This window comes from Pinus tabuliformis, chromosome Q (assembly GCF_031772625.1).
Source record: "Pinus tabuliformis cultivar Carrire ecotype Pingquan chromosome Q, CPIR1, whole genome shotgun sequence".
In the NCBI taxonomy this organism is placed as follows: domain Eukaryota; kingdom Viridiplantae; phylum Streptophyta; class Pinopsida; order Pinales; family Pinaceae; genus Pinus; species Pinus tabuliformis.
Window position 1 is genome coordinate 514499792 of NC_142296.1, and position 12529 is coordinate 514512320.

Sequence of the window (12529 nt, forward strand, 5' to 3'; positions counted from 1 at the left end):
ATCTAGAAGAATGAGCTCAAAGATCCAGAGGAGGGGGAACGTCTTTTCCACTCACAAATGTGGGTGAAGGGTTCACTGCTACAATTCATTGTTGACAGTGGAAGCCAAAAGAACCTCATTTCAGCAGAGGTTGTGAAACAGTTGGGCCTACCAACTACACCACACTCGCAGCTGTATAGTATTGGGTGGCTTCACGAAGGACGAGATCTCTGAGTTTGCCAGCAGTGTCGCCTTCCCTACAACATCAAACCCTTCACAGATGAGGTATTGTGTGATGTTACACCTCTGGATGTTTGTGATGTATTATTAGGCCAACCATACTTTTGGAGGTGACATGCTGTGTATGATTCAAGGCCTCATGCTGTTTTTATTTCTTTGGGTAATTTGTTATACAGGATACTGAAGGTAGCCCCACCTACTGCCACCTCTTTGATCACTGCTAAGAAAGGCAACAAGCTCATCTCACAGACTAGGAAATTTATTTTTTGTTTGGTTCACTCCCAAAGTAAGGGGAAGATCATTGCCACATCCATGACCCCTGCGAAGGGTTCCTCCATGTAGCAGCAACAGCAAAGGGATACGATCATGAAAAAACACAGGAACAACTTCTCCTCACCTACAGGGATACCACACAAGCTTCAGGTGGACAACAAAGTCTGGTTGCGTCTGCAGAAATAACGCCTTACAAGAGCCCATCAGAAGCTTCGACCACTCTGACATGGACCTTACATCATTACCAAGGATTTGGGAAACAATGCTTTGGAGCATAACATTCCTCCATTCCTTTACTTTCACCGAGTGTTCAATATGGAACACCCTCGACCATGCTTCCCACCATTACTGGACACAATAGAGATTGCAGAACAGCTCACTAGGGACCAAGTTTAGCAGATGGAGGAACTCAATGCAATGGGGGCCATTGCTTCCTAAGGGGGGAGGAATGATCTAGGTGGATTTTTGTGGCCACCCACCTATCCCACTTGGACCCCCACAACTGTCTCTTTCAACTTTTTTGTTTCCTTAATTGTAGCACAATTTACTATTTTTAGCAGTTTTCCGGGTCCTGAACTTCCGGAGCCATTTTGAGGCCCTAAATGACATTTTTTGGGAAATCTAGGAGCAACAGGAGTCCATGGACCAATTTTTCTCTTCCCAAAGTTATAGTTCTTGGATAGATATTTCTAATGAGCTATTGTACACGTCAAACGGAGATCGGGTGCCAAAGTTACGACCTCGGGAAGTTGATGTACCAATTTACCCAAAACAGGGCCCACAACTTGGCATTTCATCTCCTAGGGTTAGGTTTTTAGATGTTAAGTGTTTTCCATTGTTTCTCAACAATAAATAGGCCTTCGAGCCTCATTGTAACACAACTCAGAGGCATGTATCTGCCACATCTCTTCTCAAAGATAAGCTACCATCGCCCTAGCTGGTTTATTTCCATTTTTGTTTGTAAGCATATTTTAGTATTTTACATTAATGAAATGAAGTATTATTTCCACTGCATGTTTGTGTTTATGGTTATCTCTGTAATTTGTTACATTTTTGTTTAAATCCAGATCACTATTTAACTTTGCAAGCTGCACTGCACCACCATCAAAGATGTGCTTGATGATATACGGTCCTAACCAATGTGTTTTAAATTTTCCAGGGAACTTCGTGAATTTTCTATCATATAAAAGTACAAGATCTCCTTCCTGGAATGTTTTCTTCTTGATGTTCCTGTCATGCCAGGCTTTCTCCCTTTCTTTTTTCACTTGCTAATGAAAACCTGCTATAAACCTGTCTTCTTCTAGAGCAAGTAATTGTGCCATCCTTTCTTCCATTATATCAGAGTCTGCCATGTCTGTGAAGGCTGCAATTCTTAAACTTGGCACAATGTACTCCATAGGCATGGTTGTTTCTTTCTTCATATACCAACCTAAAAGGTGTTTGTCCTATTAGTTTCTTGCATGTTGTCCTATATGCCCACAACACCGCTGGAATCCTTAGATCCCAATGATTTCTATTCACATTGCACACTTTTGTGAGTGCATTCTCCAGAATCTTATTGAATGCTTCCACAGTTCCATTTTCCTAAGGATGATAAGGAGTGCTCTTCTGGTGGTAAACTTGAAATTCCTCAGTTAATGCTTCAATGGTTTGATTCAAGAAATGTGACCCTTGATCACTCATCAATATCTTTGGACACCCAAATCTAGACAAAATATACTCAAATATGAACTTCACAGCAGTTTATGCACTGCAATCCTTCATAGGTTGTGCTTCGACCCACCTAGTCAGATAATCAATCGCAGTGATTATATACCTCGCACCAGTATTTTTCCTTGGTGGATTGATCAGTCCCACAAAATCAATAGCCCATTTGTTAAAAGCTTGCAATGTTACTTGTGGTACTAGTGGCATTTCATCTCTCCTTGAAGGTTTTCCTATTCTTTGGCAGATATCACAAGCTCAACAATATTCCTTTGCATCTTTGTGTAATGTAAGCCACTATAGTCCGCTCTTAAAATTTTCTGCGTAGTGGCTTTCCCTACATAATGTCCACCAGCTACGCCACTATGAGATTTTGTCAAAATTATCTATTTTTCGTGCTTAGGAACATACCTGCGCAATATTTCATCTGGTCCCAATTTATACAAATGTCTTGCTATCAGTGAAAAATCTGCTACCTTAACCACCATCTCTTTCTTTTGTTGCATAGTGTATTCTGAAGGGACCATTCCTGTGGTTAAGAAATGAATAATATCAATGAAGTTCTCATTTTCTACTCTGATAAAAAACAATTCCACATCAGGAAGATTATCCTCTATATCTATTGGTTCTTCTCCTGTTTCTATCCTTGATAAATGATTAGGTCCAACATTTAGTCTTCCTGGCTTAACAATAACTTCAAAGTCATACTCCTGAAATAGTAATATCCACCTGAAAATTTTTCCTCCTAAAACAAGCTTGTTTACCAAATATTTTAGTGTAGAGTGATCTGTGAACATCTTGAAATGTGATCCCAACAAATAATGTATGAACTTCTGTAATGCATATACCATAGTTAGACCTTCCCTTTCTGTAGTTGTATAGTTCTTTTTTGCTTTAGATAGTTTCCTACTTGCAAAATCTATGGGGTGATCTATTTCTCCTGCACTAGGTTGTGCCAATACCACTCCTAAAGCTATGCATGAAGCATCCACATGAACATGAAATTCCTTATTCCATTATGGGAAAACCAAAATAGGCACAATTACCATATTTTCTTTTAGTGTGTTGAGGCTCTTTTAACACTCTTCATTCCATAGGAATGTTACATATTTCTTCAACATTTTTTCCATTAGCGCATTGATCTTCTTATATCCTTTGATAAACGTTCTGTAATATCATGTATGTCCCAATGTGGTGCGAAGGTCCCTAACTATCTTTGGTGGAGGTAGATTCACAATAATAGCAATCTTTGCAGGATCCACCATCAATCCATGCTTGCAAATAATATGTCCTAACAATATACCAAAAGGTACACAAAATATACACCTTTTTGTGTTTAGAGAAATATGATACTGTCTGCATGTGTCAAGCATCAGCCTTAAGCTCACAACATGTTTCTTCAATAACCCAAAAAATTGTGAATATACTATTTGAAAGTTGCACCCACTACTCTTGAAAATATGGAAGGGGCATTCTTCAACCCAAAGGCATCAACGTATACTGATATGAACCCATTCTATAGCGAAGGTGGTCTTATGTCAATCCACTAGTGCAATTCTAATATGATGGTATCCTAAAAATCCATCTGTAAATGAATAGGCTTCCTAGCCTCCTACATTGTCCAATACTTCATCAGTGAAAGGAGTAGGGAATGGATCATGTAGACATGCATCATTTAACTTCCTTAAATAAACACAATCCTGATTTCACCATGTGTTTTCTTTTCTTGTACTACCATAGGGCTTACCCACTCTAATTCTTCCACAGGTTCAATGATTCCAGTTGATATCATTTTCTCAAGTTCTTTATTCACTTTTTCTTTGTATTTTGGATTCAGTCTATAAGGTCTTTGCTTAACTGGCTTCACATCAAGTTTCAAAGGAATCTTCATAACTCCCAAGTCCCCTACTATGCCTTTCATATCTGAGAAGTTAGTGGGGAATAACTCTTGGTATTCATGCAAAAGATCTCTCACTTTGCTACCTATGTCTTCATCCCAATAATCTCCTATGGTTGCAAAATTCGGCTCTTGTTCTAACCCTATATTTAGCATTTGTTATATCAGGCATTTCTATCTCAGGTCCATTCACTTTGTAGTGACCTTTAGATTCTGCTATGTAAATATTGCGAGGGTCTTCGTCTTCTTCTACATCGATGTTGTAGCATTCTAGTAAATTCTATAGTTTTGCATCCCAATCAGGCTACCAAGTGAGTGGAATTTCATTCTCAAAAATCGTCTTTTTAACTATCTGAAGGGCTGAATCTATATATGGAAAACCCTCTTCAAAGTTAAATGTCAATATAAACCCATCAACCATCTTTGTCTAGCTCGCAGTACCATGTCAATATAAACCGATGCGCCCATTCTTCTCATGGAATGTCTTTCCATGTTGTCATGCAAAGCTGGATGTGCTCTCTAGGATCAGTTTGACCATCATATTTATCTGTCAATTCTATGTCTACTTGACCAAACCTTACCCATATCAGCCTTCAACATTATTGCTAAGTTCCTATGTTCCTTCTTATATGTACCCGACCATATAGTAGGAATAGCTCTTAGGGCTATATCTAGGCTAATAATCTTTAACATTCTAGTACCGATTCTTCCTATTCTTCAAGAAAATTATTTATATCACCCAAACCATCATAGTAAGGAAAATTACATACCTCAAAGGTTATACAATGAAGATTTAGTCATTCTTGCACATCGCCTTGTAGACACTTCATATAGCCTGTTTTGCCGATTTTCTAATTCTTCTTTTGAATCTGAAGTGAAGGAACTGTCCTGATCCCAACCCAATTTTCCATCTGCAGTAGGGTTAATCCATTCCTCTTCTTTGGCTGCCACTTGATAGATGTTATCTATATCAGTTGTGTTGTACTCCTCTTTAACAAGTTCAATATACCTCACTCTTTCTGATGGATCCAAGGGAACTATTACTCTCATATTGTTGCTTTCAAATATCATTTTCCTCTTCTTCAAGTTGGTTATAGACATATTAACAAATTCCTAGTTCAATCCAAGTAATGCAGGATATGGGTTACTGTCATCCACAATTTCTATTAGTTCAAAATCTGTAGTAGTGCACACCCTTTCAATGTCCACTATAATTCTTGATAACCTTCCTAGAGGGACAATATTCTGTTGATTCACCATTCTTAGCTGAATAGGTGACCATTGCAACTTCGGTTTACCCATTAGTTCCCTTGTTTGATTCGTTAGGACATTAACTTCAGATCCCAGATCTAAAATAACTTGGTCCATATCATATTCTCGTATTTGTGCACTAAGCCCCATTTCCTTTCTAGTTCTCTTTTATTTATATAAATTGTTTAATTCGCACATTTCACTCAGAGGTACTTCCTTAGATACACAAGAGTCTATCCATTCCTACAGTCCTTCTATAGATTTCTAGTTTCTCAACAACTTCATACAAGTTTGTAGGAAATATTTTAAAATACCTGGATCCATATCTTGTGTCGCAGTTGCTATTATGTCATTGTTATTCTTCTGCTTCGATTGTGCACTAGATGTCGAAGCTCCTGCATCCATAAGGCTTCGCTTTGCTTCCATGAAAAATTATTTTCATTGTGAATATCGAACATTGGTTCTTTCTCTGTAGTCTTTCTAACCCATGTATCTTCAACTACCTTATTCCCATTTGCTTTGTCATTTCCTGTTGTAGCTCCACTCCTTGTTACAATATTGATGTGAGGTTCATCTATCCTCGGTTCCACAATCATCATCTGAATGTTATAGGTCAGTTGTCGATTCTTCTTTTCTTGCATTTTCGCTATAAGTACTGGACACTCTTCAATGACATGATGAAATGATTTACAATACTTACATGTCGTAGTCAGATTCTAACAATCTATTTTGAAGTGACCTACTTGGCTGAAATTATAACAAATAATATGACCTCGACCTCGACCAACTCCACCACCATAAAATCATCCTGCATATCCACCTTGGCCACCGCGTTGTCCACTTCCTTCATGTCCTTGTTTTTCACCTTGCATTCTATATGTATCAGCATCGTGATCCATCATCAATTCATAGGATCAAAAATTATTTTCATTATGCCCCACTGACTTACAAAAATTGAAAAATAAGTTTTTTGCAGTATGCACATATTTTTGTAACAAATAGCAATCTTCAGAGTGATTCTCACCTCTAGTTCTGCATATCTCGCACCATAAACTAGATCCATCATTCAAAGGATTAGGTGCTCCACTAGCTATATAATTTCTGAAAATAAGACATTTCTCTTTAGAGTGACCTTATGCTTTTCATTTTGTACACCATACTTCGTGGCAAACTCTTCTATTTTTCTTCATATCCTGTAATTGCAGAGTCAAATTGACCAGCTGACTCTATATATGTTGCATACTTGCATTTGTATCACCTATCGGTGAAGCTTCTAACTTCATCGCCAACTCCAAATCTTTGGATTGAGTCTCTATTTTCTTCTGTCAAAGGTAGTCTGATGTGTGGCAGCATGACAACTATAAACCATTCCTTGTGCTGCTACGGAGCTATATTGAAGCTCACTTGATCCAATAATACCTGGAACCTTTGATCAAATTCCCATACTGACTCAATCGACCTTTGTTTGATCTCCTTTATTTATGTGATGCATTATGGCTCAGATTTTGATTTTTGAATTCTTTTACCAATGTTGATTTAATGTCTACGTAAGACCTTATCTGGTTGCTCGAATATTTCATATACCAATTTAATGCTCGATCTCTAAATTCTGTGTTAAGCTGCACTTTTTTCACATTTTCATCATGGACCTACTTCGCGGTCCATGCTGCTTCACATAAGAACCATAACTTCTCCGGGTCCTCTGACTATATCCTTTAAAGATCGAAAAATTAATATCATCAACCTTCATTCTTCTCAAGAGGGAAGGGGGAGGGGAGGGGGATTCGTAAGGGGAGGGAGATGGGGGGTAGGGAGGGTAGGGGGCGGGGAAAACCGAAATTTGTCTCTCTAGCTAGATTCGGGCTTCGACGCACTTTCAGGTTGAAAGGGTGAATACTGTGGAGTTCCTTTGGGATTTTCAGGGGGGTTTCCTTCACCTACGGATTCACTCAGTAGAGGGCTATAGTTAGTCTCTATGAAAATATTCATATTTTGGTCACAAGATCTCTTCTTAGTGTCTACTCTATTCCTTTTTCCACTTCACATTGTTCAGTTCTCTTCTTCTGATATTTTTCCAAATATAATCTACTAATGTGACTGCATTTGAAGAATTCCCTTTTCACACAAAATTATTTTAATCAATAATTTCAAAGATCTCAAGTACTTACCTCGCGGCCCCTTGAAATTTTTTCTTTTAGCTTTACTGTATCACACACTTGAATCTACTGCGAAATCAGTAATAAATCCTCCTAAAATGTTCTCAACCTAAAAATCAACAACTCTTGAAATTTTGTTATCAATGTTCTTTAGTTTTTGTATCAATTCTGGAGTCCAATGCTTAGGTTCACCTCCTTTAAAACAATTCTTTTTCTCTATCAATCTTGAAATCCACTCATACATCTCGATGTGAAACGAACCAAAGAATATTTCGTACTGATCTTGAAAGATGTAATTCTCCAACCACCTTTTAAATGACAGTTTAGGGTTTCTATTCTCCTAATCTGCAAATTCGCATTCCTTCTTTTCTACCCACTCTTGGATTTCTTTCTTTGACAGATGCCAAAATATATCCCTCAAACAGATCTTGGTCCCAACAACAAAACTATTTTTTGGCTTAGGTGGGCTGGACTCGGGTTAAAAATGTGTTGCGCACCAACAAAACCCTCAACCACTGGCCCTCTCAGCAACGACTTGCAAGAAAATCATAGTCTTACCGTAGTGATTACAGGAGGTTGTAGAACTAGGTTTCTGCAGCTTGAGGGATACTGTGTTGTCTTCCTTTTATGCTTTAATTTATAAACAAATTCGTCTCAAAAAATTACTTTATACTTATACATGACTTCACATAATTACATTCATCACTTTAGCATAACATAAACATTCATAAACTGTGTAGTATTGAAATAAGTGCAGATAATAAGCAAATAAAGATCGAGATACAGAATTTATCGTGGTTCATCCCAATGTGGGACTACATCCACAATAACTGTTGCTTATAATTTGGAATTTGATACAACAAACATTTCTTCCATGCGCATATAGCTGCAGGGTGTCTGCGCATGAAGTTGCAGACGGTCCGCGCACTTAGCTGCAGACACAGGCCTCCGTGCACACAACTGCGGAGCCTCGCCTGTCCTCCAAAATATAGATCACGAAAGTATCACATAAACATAGATCTAATCCAATACATCATTATTTTATGCCTTCTTCTTTATTATTCATCCCTATATATACTATTACATGAGGGATTTACATCGTTACATTACCATGGACCCAATACCATGGTTTCCGAAATACAAGGGGCTATGGCCCAAAACCAACAACTTTACAATATTTTAATGCTTTTACAAAATGGAAGGGGCTTCTCCACGAAGCCCCAACGTTGCGCGGTGACTTTGTTGAGTGATCTTCATCTTACTCCACTGCTCTGTTGTGTGGTTCACTTTGTACTCCACAACATCCTTTATACGTGCGCTTCCACAAAACTTGGATTTATTCCCAAAATCTGCCAAAAATCTGGCCAATTTGGGTTGCACCCAACAATAAGCAATTATCAAGTAGAGAAATATTTTAATTATTCATGCCCTAGATTTCTCCACATATGACACTTTTATTATAAAAAATAATTGGAATAGGATCAATCAACTCTATCTGAATATATTTTAAGGTCTTCTTCATCCATAGAATTTGTGTGCAACATGTAGCAACTGCAATATACTCTACTTCAATAGTTGATAAATAAATGGAGGCATGTTTCTTGCTGACCCATGACACCAAGCATTTTCCCAAGAAGAAATCTACACCTGAGGTGCTCTTCCTGTCATAAATATTGCCAACCCAATCAGCATCAATGTAGGCCTTCAACTTGAATTCTTTACTCTTAGCATACCATAGTCCATATTTTGTTGTTCCTTGAAGATATTTGAAAATAATTTTGACAGCAACAACATGACTTTCACGAGGGAAGGCCTGAAATCGGGCCACAAGACCCACAACTTGCATGATATTTGGTCTCAAAGTTGTAACATATAACAAGCTTTCTATCATGGATTTGTATTCAATATGATTTGCCAGTGGCATCTCATCTTCTTTGCATAATTTACATCTTGTAACCATAGGTGTGCTCACTAGCTTGCAATCTTCCATCCTGAACTTCTTCAAAGTTTCTCGAAGGTATTTGGATTGGGAGATAAACACTCCACATGGAGACTAAGATATTTGCAATCCTAGGAAGAAAGAAAACTCTCCAATCATGGACATTTCAAACTTTGTTTGCATACATTTTGTGAATTGATCCCCCAATTGTTCCATGTCGCTACGAAAAATTATATCATCCACATACACTGCTAGAATCAGTAGATGGCCGCCTTTAAATTTTATGTATAACTTGTTGTAAAAAAATACCCTTTTTAAAGCCTTAATTCTAAAGATATTTATCTAGCCTTTTGTACCAAGCTCTGGGAGCCTGTTTCAGTCCATATAGAGCCTTTTTCAGTTTGCACACAAACCCTTCATTTGTGGTGAGCATAAATCTTTCTAGATGCTCAATGTAAACTTCTTCTTCCATATCTCCATTGATAAATGCAAATTTCACATCCATCTGATATACTTTGATGTTTTTATGATTGGTAAGGGAAAGAAAAATTATGATAGCTTCCAGTATTGCTACTGGTGCAAAGGTTTCTTCGAAATCTACCCTTTCTATTTAAGCATACCCTTTGCAGACCAAAAGAGCCTTGTTCCCGATCACTTGACCTTGCTCATTCAACTTGTTTTTTAAAACCCATTTGGTACCAATGAGATTTTTTTCTCTAGGTCTTGGAACAAGATCCCAAGTGTCATTATTTTCAATCTGGTAAAGTTCTTCATTCATATATTTCACCAAGAAATTGTCCTCTCTTGCTTAGCTGAGATTCTTGGGTTCAATCTGTGACAACAAAGCCAAATTTACATAAATTTTATTGCCAACAAGTTTCCTCCTGGTCTAAACACCATGTCTTTGATCTACAAGTATTTCACTTTGAGGGTGTTCTTTCTGTACATACCTAGAAGGTGTCTTTGTCTTTGGAGTTGTGCCTGTTTCTTCATCATCACTATCTGAATCTATTTCTTCTAGATCTGCAGACCTCATATCTAGATTTTCTTCACCATCTAAATTCATGTTTCTTTTAGAGGACTCAGGTTGTGAAGCTATTTCATACACTATCACATCAATGCAATCCTCAATCTTCTTTGCCTGCTTTTTGTAACACTTATATCCTTTGATTCGAGGGGAATAACTAAGAAATATACCCTCATCAACGTGAGAGTCAAACTTTCCAAGATTTTTATCACTCCTTTTGATAAATCATTTGCTCCCAAATACCTTGAAGTTCTTAACTGATACAGGTATTCCCTTCGACAACTCATAGGTTGTTTTATTACTATTAGGACTGAGCTGAGTTGATAGGTATATTGTTGCATGTACTGCTTCTCCCCAGAAGATGTGGGATACATTTTCTTCATCCAACATAGCTCTGGCCATTTACTGGATCGTTCTGTTCTTTCTCTCAAATACTCCATTTTGTTGTGGAGTTCTAGCCACTAAATACTACCTTCCAATGCCATGTTCTTCACAAAATTCTTCGAACTCTCTTCAAGTGTGCTCTCTTCCTTTTCTTGATTTTAAGCATTTTATCTTAAGCCTTTCTCATTTTCTACTTGATCTTTAAATTTTTTAAAATGCTTAAATGCTTCCAACTTTTCTTCTAAGAGCACAATCCAAGTGGCCATGGTAAAATCATCAATGAGTAGCATGAAATACATTTCTCCTATTAGGGTTTTTTCTCTAGTTGGGCCACAAATATATGTGTGAATGAACTCCAGTGGTCTAGATGAGGAGAACTCTTTTGACTTGAAATGAGTCCTAGTATGTTTTCCAAATTGGCATGACTTGCAGATTGAGTTCTTAGACCTTGAGAGTCTTGGTAATCCTTTCATAGCTCCTAGTTTGCTGAATTTTATTAAGTTGTCAAAATTCATATGGCCAAATCTCATGTGCCACAAGTGTGCTTCATTCATTTTGATTAAATAGCAGTTAACTCTGGAATCATCAAATAGATATAAATTATTATGGATTCTAATTGCTTTTCCCACCAGTTTTCCATTCTTCATGTTGTAGATCATACAGTCCTTGGATCGAAAGGTCACATCATAACCATTATCACGCATTTGGCTAAAACTATGAAGATTGTGCTTGAGACCACCTACATACATCACATTTTGTGATTTTGTCTTTTGATCAAGACTGGCTATGTCTTTACCCTTAATTCTTGCTGGAGCATTGTTACCAAAAGTGACATTGTTCTCTCTGTCCTTTTCATTTAGCAACATAAACTTACTCTTATCCCTAGTCATATCCTTGGAGCAACCACTGTCCATATACAATCTTATTTCTTGGTTTTGTGCTGATAGAGGGAGTCCACATTCCATGATTTTTCCATATTTTTGTTTCCAATTCTTCTCATCCTTTCGAACCACTGACCACCAGGTGTTTTGAGACTTGGATGGATACTCTATCTTGCTTCTGCACTCACTTTCCTTATGCCAAAAATGATCACATTTAAAACATTCAACATCATTCATTAGGGAAGAGAAAGCATTTTGATTTTTGAGTGTAGAATTTTGAGATCTAAAATTTTGATAATTATTGTATCTAAAATTTTCATCTCTTTCAACTTTGATCCTTTTACACTCAACAACCTTATGCCCAAACTATAAAAATGACCATAAAATAAATGAGAGTACCTAAGATTGGAAGATTCATGAGTTTGTGCATGAAGGTACCTCTGTTGTTTGGCAGATTGATTCATTCTTCATTGGTGTGCCTCTTTTAGATGGATGAAGTTATTATTCTAGTGGTGATCTCCTCTTTTCCTTGCTACCCTTTTGTCTTCATCGATTCTTTCTTGAGGCTTCTTTATATAGCTCTGTGGTTCCTCAAATCCCGCGGACCTGAAGTTCATATTTCCCATTGGGGGCTCCTGTGGTTTGGAGTAACCTAGGACCATTTTTATTCCTGAGGATCTCTGACTACTCATAATCTGATATAGATTTCTTGTTCCTTCTGCAAATTTCTCATTTATTAATTCTTCGATCTTTATTTTCTTAAGGTTTGTTATTATAGAGACAACCTTTACCTCGAGA